Source organism: Rhagoletis zephyria, unplaced genomic scaffold, assembly GCF_001687245.7.
Source record: "Rhagoletis zephyria isolate East Lansing unplaced genomic scaffold, Rhagoletis_zephyria_1.1 Rzeph_scaffold_01956, whole genome shotgun sequence".
Classification (NCBI taxonomy): Eukaryota; Metazoa; Arthropoda; class Insecta; order Diptera; family Tephritidae; genus Rhagoletis; species Rhagoletis zephyria.
The window spans coordinates 88,912-99,113 of record NW_016159040.1 but is presented as its reverse complement, the minus strand read 5'-3'; the positions used below and the strand labels follow the sequence as shown (position 1 = coordinate 99,113).

The window sequence follows — 10,202 nt, the reverse complement described above, 5'->3', positions numbered from 1 at the left end:
TCTGCATACATCGATAGAGGAGTTACATACTTATATAAAAAATCGCATCTAAACAATCAGAGGTATGGAAGATATACTTTATATGACACCAATCTAAGTGATTTTCACCGCTATGTGATCGGTAAACCGGTAACACAATTTATTGGGTTTAGTTTCGTACATAAAGGAGATATATGGCAAAAACTGGTATCAGAACAATCAGTGCTATAGGAGATAAAGCTTATACAGCATAGATTTTGATGATTTTCTCAGTAGACTTTGTGTTATTATTTATAAAATATCTTACGAAATTTATCGGTTTTAGCTGTTCAAATAAAGGAGTTTTACCGTAAAATCCCATATCTGAACAATCAGATGTATGGAAGATATATGTTGTAATCATCCGATCCTTGTTATTTTCACTGTAAGTATTCTGTTAATAATGAGTGAAAATGGTGCGAAATTTCATGTTCCTAGCTGAATAAATGGAGGAGTTATGATAAAAGACCTCATATCTGAACAATCAGTTGTATGGGGGCTGCAGGTTATAGTGACCCGATCTTTGCTATTTTCGCTGTAAGTCTTCTGTTGATAATGAGTGAAAACAGCGCGAAATTTCATGGTCCTAGCTACAGAAATGGATGAATTATAACGAAAAATCTCATATCTGAACAATCAGTTATATGGGAGCTATAGGTTATAGTTACCCGATCTTTTTAATTTTCACTGTAAGTTTTCTGTTGATAATTATTGAAAACAGTGCGGAATTTCATGTTCCTAGCTATATAAATGGAGGAGTTATAACGCAAAATTTTATATCTGAACAATCAGTTGTATGGGAGCTATAGGTTATAGTGACCCGATCTTTGTAATTTTCACTGTACGTATTCTGTTGATAATGGGTGCAAGTATTGCAAAATTTCATGTTCGTAGCTGCATAAATGGAAAAGTTATAATGAAAAATCACATATCTGAACAATCAGTTGTATGGGAGCTATATGTTACAGTGGTCCGATTCTTCCGGTTCCGACAAATGATTAATACATTATAAAAATACACCCACCTACCAAATTTTATCCGGATATCTCGAAAACTGAGAGACTAGATTGCATACAAACAGACAGACAGACGGACAGACGGACATGGCTAAATCAACTCAGCTCGACGTTCTGATCATATAAGTATACATTTTCATGGGTTTATCTCTTTTTGTTCTGGTACTTACAAACATCGGACCAAAGTTATAATACCATTTCATGCTCATGAAAGGTATAATAAAAACTAAAACAAATATGCGTAAAGATAAAAGATAAAATGACGATCGACACTATAAGGAAAAGGTGAAGGGGAATATGCAAAAATAAGCATATATGTGAAGAAAAATATTACNAGATAAAATGACGATCGACACTATAAGGAAAAGGTGAAGGGGAATATGCAAAAATAAGCATATATGTGAAGAAAAATATTACGATGAAAATTGATATCGATATTGCTATCGATATAATAATCGATATTGTTATCGATATAATAATGGATACTTCTATCAATACAACCGATATTGTGATCCATAAAATAATCGATATTGTTATCGATAATGTTATAAATATTGTTATCGGTGTAATCGTTTAAATCGATATTGTTGTCGATGATGTTATCGATATATTTAACAATAAATAAATCGATTTTGGAATCGATATATTTTGCGATATATTTATTAAGATTTTTATTGGTATATTTATCGACAAAGTTATCGACAGCGTTATCGATTTAATAATCGACACATGACATGTGATAACATTATATGATATCACATAATACGATATCACATGGCATGACATCACATGATATGACATCATATGGTATGACATCACTTCACATGATATAACATCATATACCATGACATCGCATGATTTGACATCAAATGACATCACATTACATGAAAAAATATATGTTTCTTTATCGATTAACATGGTTACTGAAAGCATGCGCATAGTTTCCTTTCAAAATTAAATTGTAAAAAACTAATAGCAATCTATGGCTCTGATATTTCAGGCCCCTTAAAAAGCCCGGGCCCGGGAAGTATTCCCCCATTCTTACCCTCTCGACGGGTCTGGGTAGGGATAAAGATAAAAAAAAGATATAATATAACCTTGAGCTTATAAAATTATATTAACTACCCTGGTGGTTTATTCACAACTTCTAAATAAGTAACGTAAGTTCCACTTCTTCAATGTGGCCCAGGTGCACTTATTTTTTCGATAGGAATTGAAATAAATTCTGCTATACAAAATTTAGTTATCGAAAATTTTCAAGTTACCGAAGTTTATCGAGTCATCGAAGTTTATAGTTATCGAAATTTATCGAGTTATCCATATTTATTGAGTTATAACAACGAGTAAAATTATTGAAATTGACCGATGTTAAATTAGTTGTCGAAATTTGCGGATAGATATCGAGCTATAAAAATGTATGGGTTAGCGAAATTTGTCAAGTTAATGAAATGTATCAAGTTATCGATATTTATTGTTGTGTTTAGGGATTTTAGTGTTCTTGAAATTCATTGAATTATCGATATATATCAAATTATGGAACTTTATCGACAAACTGGAATGTATCGGTTACATTCCAAGTCCTGCCAACGACCTTCAAAGATATAAAAAATTTACGTTAAGGTTTAGTTCGAAAGCAGGAGATTTTCCGGCAAGTAATTTTGTACATTATAAGTTAAACCGGGCTTAATTAGAAAACCTCTCCAAGGGTCTTAAAAACTAGAAGAACGGTCGAATTTCGACAGTGGCTGGCACTCTAGTATATTATATTTCTCTAATTTTAAGAACATTTTTCCCGCGCTTACAACTTATTACTGCAGAAAAGAAAGCTTTAACTCCACCTAAGAAACGAAAAGCTTTTCAACTCGTGGATAATACACCAAAACCGCAAAACAATGGTACAATTTTTATGATTGTATACATTTACTCACAGAAGTATTCGCTGTTATGTAAGTCAATGTTGCAATGTTTCTACGAAATTCGCAAACTTTAGCGAATCAAAAAAAAAAAAATAGCCGTTAGAATTTCAAACTCTTTAATCGGATTTTTAAATTTTGTTTTGAGTATGCAGTTTTGTAGCCCTTAAGAAAAGTTTCAAGTAGCTAAAAATNCATCATATGGTATGACATCACTTCACATGATATAACATCATATACCATGACATCGCATGATTTGACATCAAATGACATCACATTACATGAAAAAATATATGTTTCTTTATCGATTAACATGGTTACTGAAAGCATGCGCATAGTTTCCTTTCAAAATTAAATTGTAAAAAACTAATAGCAATCTATGGCTCTGATATTTCAGGCCCCTTAAAAAGCCCGGGCCCGGGAAGTATTCCCCCATTCTTACCCTCTCGACGGGTCTGGGTAGGGATAAAGATAAAAAAAAGATATAATATAACCTTGAGCTTATAAAATTATATTAACTACCCTGGTGGTTTATTCACAACTTCTAAATAAGTAACGTAAGTTCCACTTCTTCAATGTGGCCCAGGTGCACTTATTTTTTCGATAGGAATTGAAATAAATTCTGCTATACAAAATTTAGTTATCGAAAATTTTCAAGTTACCGAAGTTTATCGAGTCATCGAAGTTTATAGTTATCGAAATTTATCGAGTTATCCATATTTATTGAGTTATAACAACGAGTAAAATTATTGAAATTGACCGATGTTAAATTAGTTGTCGAAATTTGCGGATAGATATCGAGCTATAAAAATGTATGGGTTAGCGAAATTTGTCAAGTTAATGAAATGTATCAAGTTATCGATATTTATTGTTGTGTTTAGGGATTTTAGTGTTCTTGAAATTCATTGAATTATCGATATATATCAAATTATGGAACTTTATCGACAAACTGGAATGTATCGGTTACATTCCAAGTCCTGCCAACGACCTTCAAAGATATAAAAAATTTACGTTAAGGTTTAGTTCGAAAGCAGGAGATTTTCCGGCAAGTAATTTTGTACATTATAAGTTAAACCGGGCTTAATTAGAAAACCTCTCCAAGGGTCTTAAAAACTAGAAGAACGGTCGAATTTCGACAGTGGCTGGCACTCTAGTATATTATATTTCTCTAATTTTAAGAACATTTTTCCCGCGCTTACAACTTATTACTGCAGAAAAGAAAGCTTTAACTCCACCTAAGAAACGAAAAGCTTTTCAACTCGTGGATAATACACCAAAACCGCAAAACAATGGTACAATTTTTATGATTGTATACATTTACTCACAGAAGTATTCGCTGTTATGTAAGTCAATGTTGCAATGTTTCTACGAAATTCGCAAACTTTAGCGAATCAAAAAAAAAAAAATAGCCGTTAGAATTTCAAACTCTTTAATCGGATTTTTAAATTTTGTTTTGAGTATGCAGTTTTGTAGCCCTTAAGAAAAGTTTCAAGTAGCTAAAAATTACCGTCGATTTTAGATTTCTTTGTCGAGGCTGTAGCGCATTTTCTTCCATGCAAAAATAGATATTGTTCGTGCGTTATTTTATTATAGGCTATAAAAGTGCATACTCAAAAAAGAGTCTAAAAAATCCGATTAAAAAGTTTGAAATTTTAATGGAAATTTTTTTAAATTCGCTGAAATTTGCGAATTTTGTAGAAACATTGCAACATTGATTTACATAATTTTTTGTTGATGAGCTATATTTTAAATAAAAATTAACGAAATACATTTATAATGGAGGCATTTTGAATATCGTGAAAGAAACTAAACAACGAATACTTCTAAGACTAAACAAAAAAATGGAAAATATGTAAATAATTTTAATTTTTTATTTATACTCGTATTTTATTAGTTATCTATGTTTTTTTTCAGGCTGTTGATAAGAATGAACTTTTGGTCTCAAATAAGATGTTGAGAGAGGTGAAGGTTATAGTGACACAAATAAAAAGCTCTGTGTCGACTAATACAGGTGAAAATCCGGATGAGCTCATGACTGAAATCGCCAGTCTTCTCATATTTACCTCTTTGGCCAGCCTCTTTGATGTCGAGGCAAAGCTAAAGAACGATGAATACGAGCAAGCAATGGTAAGTGTCTTAGTTTCCATCAGTTCATTAGTATTTCAGACCTACATAGTATGTATCTACTAAACTTATTTTTTTCCTTCATACTGCTCTTTTGTATAAAATGAAGTGTATAAAATGAAGTGAAAAACGTGGACAAAGTCCTAAAAAAGCTTATGTCCGACGAACTTATACAAAAGTTCAACTGGAATGGCCGTTGCGAGAAGAAATAACTGGCGCAACTAGTCTTAATTGATAGAAATTTGTCAAGTACGTATACATTACATTTATATATATCGAGTTCCAAATACCTAATATTCCAAACTTTTTACTTATACTAGATGTTTTTAAAATGCACGGTCGGACAGCATTTGAAAATACTGTAAATTAGGCGGTGGAGTTAAGCCACAATAGGATGAAGCAGAAGAAATATTTCGAAAATAAGAAGAGAAATATTTAGAATATAAGATCTATATATTATTCTGAAACAAGGCGCTTATTCGCAGCGATCTACAAGTTGTACTGAGACAAGTTATACATCAAATTAAAGCGCTAGATCTGAAACTTTGCAGATTTAAGATTCGTTGAACCATTTTCGAAATATTTGCGGGACACGAGAGAATGAAAAATTGTTCCATTTCGTCGCTCCCAACGAAGAGTAGCACATCTCAAATTACCGTGGAAGACTAGCACATTTCACTATTAAGCCATGTATGCAGCTCTCAAGAAAACGGTCAAGAAAAAATTGCCATTATTTCGCGTGTGTGTCCAAGGAATTTTGACATTTTTGATTCTTCACAGCCTGTTGCCTCACTCTTTCCTCAAGAAATAATGAAACGGGCATATATTTCTGTTGTAAACCTTGGGTTGCCTTGTGCTCTTTTGTCACAAAAGACTTTAGAAAACCGTAGTAGAAAGCGTAGTAAATTTCTTAAGATCTGCGTATTGCCTTAAGGAAATTCGACCCAAGAAAATTTCTTAGCCATTTCTTATACGTCATTTTATATGGAATTTTTGCTTTTCTTGAGAGCCGCATACAGGCCTTTAGCGTGGAAGACTAGCACATTTCATTATTCGCGTCGAAAAGTAGCACATTTCAGATTTTTGTGTGGAAGACTAGCACATTTCACTATTCGCGTGGAAGACTAGAACATTTCAGATTTTTGCGTGGAAGAGTAGCACATTTCAGGTTTTTGCGTGGAAGACTAGCTCATTTCACTATTCACGTGGAAGACTAGCACATTTCAGATTTTTGCGTGGAAGAGTAGCACATTTCAGGTTTTTGCGTGGAAGACTAGCTCATTTCACTATTCACGTGGAAGACTAGCACATTTCAGATTTTTGCGTGGAAGAGTAGCACATTTCAGGTTTTTGCGTGGAAGACTAGCTCATTTCACTATTCACGTGGAAGACTAGCACATTTCAGATTTTTGCGTGGAAGAGTAGCACATTTCAGGTTTTTGCGTGGAAGACTAGCTCATTTCACTATTCACGTGGAAGACTAGCACATTTCAGATTTTTGCGTGGAAGAGTAGCACATTTCAGATTCTCGCGTAGAATAGTAGCGAATTCATACAAAGTGGTACCAGCACCCGTACAAAAAGCAAACATACATGTATGTTATAATTATTTCTCCTCGACTAAGCTGAAAGTTTAATGTTGTGTATGGAGCTTTTCGATCTTTTATTACAAATAGAATAAACGTTTATTTTCCTCCTACTTGTTTTGGCACATATTCGCGTCTTCCTCAGGGAATCTATTTATAAATACGAGAAACATATATGTACATTAGGGTGGTCCAAAAATGCATGTGAAAAGCTAAAGACGGAATTTTTATGCTCTCACCACCTAGGATTGTTCTATACCGAAAAAAATATACCCCAATTTTTTATTTTGAAATCAAAAAATATTTAGAGGTCGCTCAAAGCGCCCAAAGTTTTCCATGCATTTTATATGTGGAAAAAAAACTTTTCGCAGAAATGGTATAGAATTCAAAAAAACGAATATTTTTCTATCGGAAAACTCTTTTCATCTGCAGAAGATTCCAAATTGTTTATTTAACCATTTTTTCATCGCAACTATTATTTATAGGTCCGCCAAAAACCCACAAAAACCCCGAAAAATGCAATGGGGGGACAAATAAAAAATCGTTAGTATTAAAAAATGGTTAAATAAATAATTGGGTATTATTATTGTAAGTCTCCTGAAGAGAACCAGAGTTTTTCGATCGAAAAATATTAATTTTCAAGAATTCTATACCATTTCTACGAAAAATGGTTTTTTCCCATACTTATAAAAATACATCGAAAACTTTGAGCACTTTGAGCGACCTCTATTATTTTTTTCTATATAGAACAATCCTAGGGGGTGAGAGCATTACAATTCCGACTTTACTGTTTTTGGATCACCCTAATGTACATGCAGTCATATCAAGAGCACCTCATTTCAAAGTGATATAGTTTTCCACTTATGTTTATTTGTATATTTTTAAGAATTTTGATTAAAATAAAGTTCATTCTCTGAAAAAATCCATATAAACCCATATTTAAAACTTTGTAGAAAACTAAAAAAAAATCTAAAAATGTTCATCCAAATTTCAAAGTTATTTTCTCAGAATATATAGATTTAAAGCCCTTTCAACTTTATTGCAATAATGTGCAAGTTTCAAGTTGCTTAAAATTTTCGTTGTTCCAGTTTCTTCCATATAAAAATAAATTGTGTTTATTCGTAATAAGGGAGCAAATGCGGCAAAAAGAATCAAAGGTAATTTTAAGGCTCTTGAAACTTGCACATTACCACACTATAATTGAATCGGCTATAAAGCTTCATACTCAAAAAAATTTTAACACTTCTGAGTAAATAAGTTTGAAACTTGAATGAAGATTAGTTGATTTTTTTTAGATTTCTACTAAGTTTTAAGCGTGGGTTTACATGTTTTTTTTTTAATGAACTTTATTTTAATTGAAATTGAACATACTGAAAACAAATTTTCAATGGTTAACCATAAAACAATATGAATTGCATAAAGCTTAAAGGGGAAAAATGCCTTAAACAAAAACAAAAACAGATGATCTCCAGCAAATGAACACTAAACGATTTATACCGTCTGAATTTCATGAATTTTATAATACAATTATAGAAATATAAAATAGGCACTTAATTTCCAATATAAATTATGCCTTTATGATTTATTATGAATCATTTTTAACAAGCTCGAGGCCCAGCAATTAAATAAAACGCACAAACTTCGTTCTATTGATATTTTTAATTGTCGATATTTCGACCTCAACCTGAGGTCATCTTCAGGACAGTAAATATACATACAAACACGATAACTTATTATTAACTTTAAATTATTACAAACATACATTAAACACAACTTACTCTTGATTGTGCCTGGTGGACTGATTATTTCTGTACGCCTAATCAGTCCACCAGGCCTCGAGCTTGTTAAAAATGATTCATAATTTAAAATTCAAAGGCCAACAACAAAAACAAAATTTGTTTATGATTTATTTTAAACCTTAAATGTGCTACTCTTCCACGCAAAAATCTGAAATGTGCTACTCTTCCAAGCAAAAACCTGAAATGTGCTACTCTTCCACGCAAAAATCTGAAATGTGCTCGTCTTCCACGCGAATAGTGAAATGTGCTAGTCTTCCACGCAAAAACCTGAAATGTACTACTCTTCCACGCAAAAATCTGAAATGTGCTAGTCTTCCACGCGAATAGTGAAATGTGCTACTCTTCCTCGCAAAAATCTGAAATGTGCTACTCTTCCACGCAAAAACCTGAAATGCGCTACTCTTCCACGCAAAAATCTGAAATGTGCTAGTCTTCCACGCGAATAGTGAAATGTGCTAGTCTTCCACGCGAATAGTGAAATGTGCTACTCTTCGTAGGTTTATTCGCCTTCGTTTCTGTTTTTGTTTGATATCGTTAAAAGCATTGCTACGTTCGTGTGCATGTAAGCCGGCGATACAGCAGAAGATCTGCAAAGAAAATGTTCCCTTTGCCTCTGTACATATGTACATACACAACGTTGTTGCATATCTACGGTTGCCAGACGTACCGATGTTATCAGTAAAGGACTGATCTTTCAACTCTTGTACTGATTTTATTCATTTTTTCAATCAGTACGCTAATGTCCTGATTTTTCAAAATTTGTACTGAATTTTCAATTCAAACAAAATAATTTCTTAATTTTATACATAACGTTTGAACTTCCTTAAACTGTACGGTAAAAAGTAAGAAGAAAATAATTTAATTATAGTTGGCATGTTTCAGATAATGTTTGATATGTCCAGGAAATTAAGACAACAAAAATATCAATCGTTTTATGGGCATATCGCCGGGTGGTTAGGCACCAGTTGCGATAATATGATGGAGGTTAAATTATTTAAAAAGAAGGCTGACGGTTTTTGTCGAGTGTTGGTAGGTAAATCGGAAATAAATTTCAGTTTAAGGCCTGTATGCAGTTCTCAAGAAAAGCTCAAATTCCATACAAAATGACGTACAAGAAATGGCTAAGAAATTTTCTTGAGTCAAATTTCCTTCAGGCAGTACGCAGTTCTTAAGAAATTTGCTACGCTTTTTACTACGGTTTTCTAAAGTTTTTTGTGAAAAAAGAGCACAAGGCAACCCAGGTTTACAACAGAAATATATGCCCGTTCTATTATTTCTTGAGCAAAGAGTGAGGCAACAGGCTGTGAAGTATCAAAAATGTCAAAATTCCTTGGACACACACACGAAATAACGGAAAATTTTTCTTGACCGATTTCTTGAGAGCTGCATACCAACCTTTAATAACAACAAATTTGAATATTCGAATGCCAACACAACATAACAAAAATGAAAATAGTGGAAATAAGCAAACGATTATTTACAAGGCGTACTTAGCACGGTGCATAGGCAACTTGCTGAGTCAGTGGGATCGTCGGTTCGAATCCTACTGAAAGAAGTCTGATGAGGAAATGTGGTGATTTCCGAAATAGCTATCACTTCTACCATTTTTTCAAATTATTGTTGCTTTTTCACAATAAATTTTCATTTAAAAAATGGCCTCGAGCTCATTATAAAATTGTTGAATATAATTGTTATAAGGCCAACAACATAACAAAAACAAATAAGTTAAGGACGAGCACACCTAAAA

The 10,202-nt window shown here is 32.8% G+C and overlaps 1 pseudogene; it reads left to right on the top strand.

Moving 5' to 3' along the window:
• The first annotated feature begins 4,861 nt into the window (after nucleotides 1-4,861).
• The window catches only part of LOC108365687 (ATP synthase subunit a-like), a 12,824-nt pseudogene continuing 7,483 nt past the window's right edge, over nucleotides 4,862-10,202 (top strand).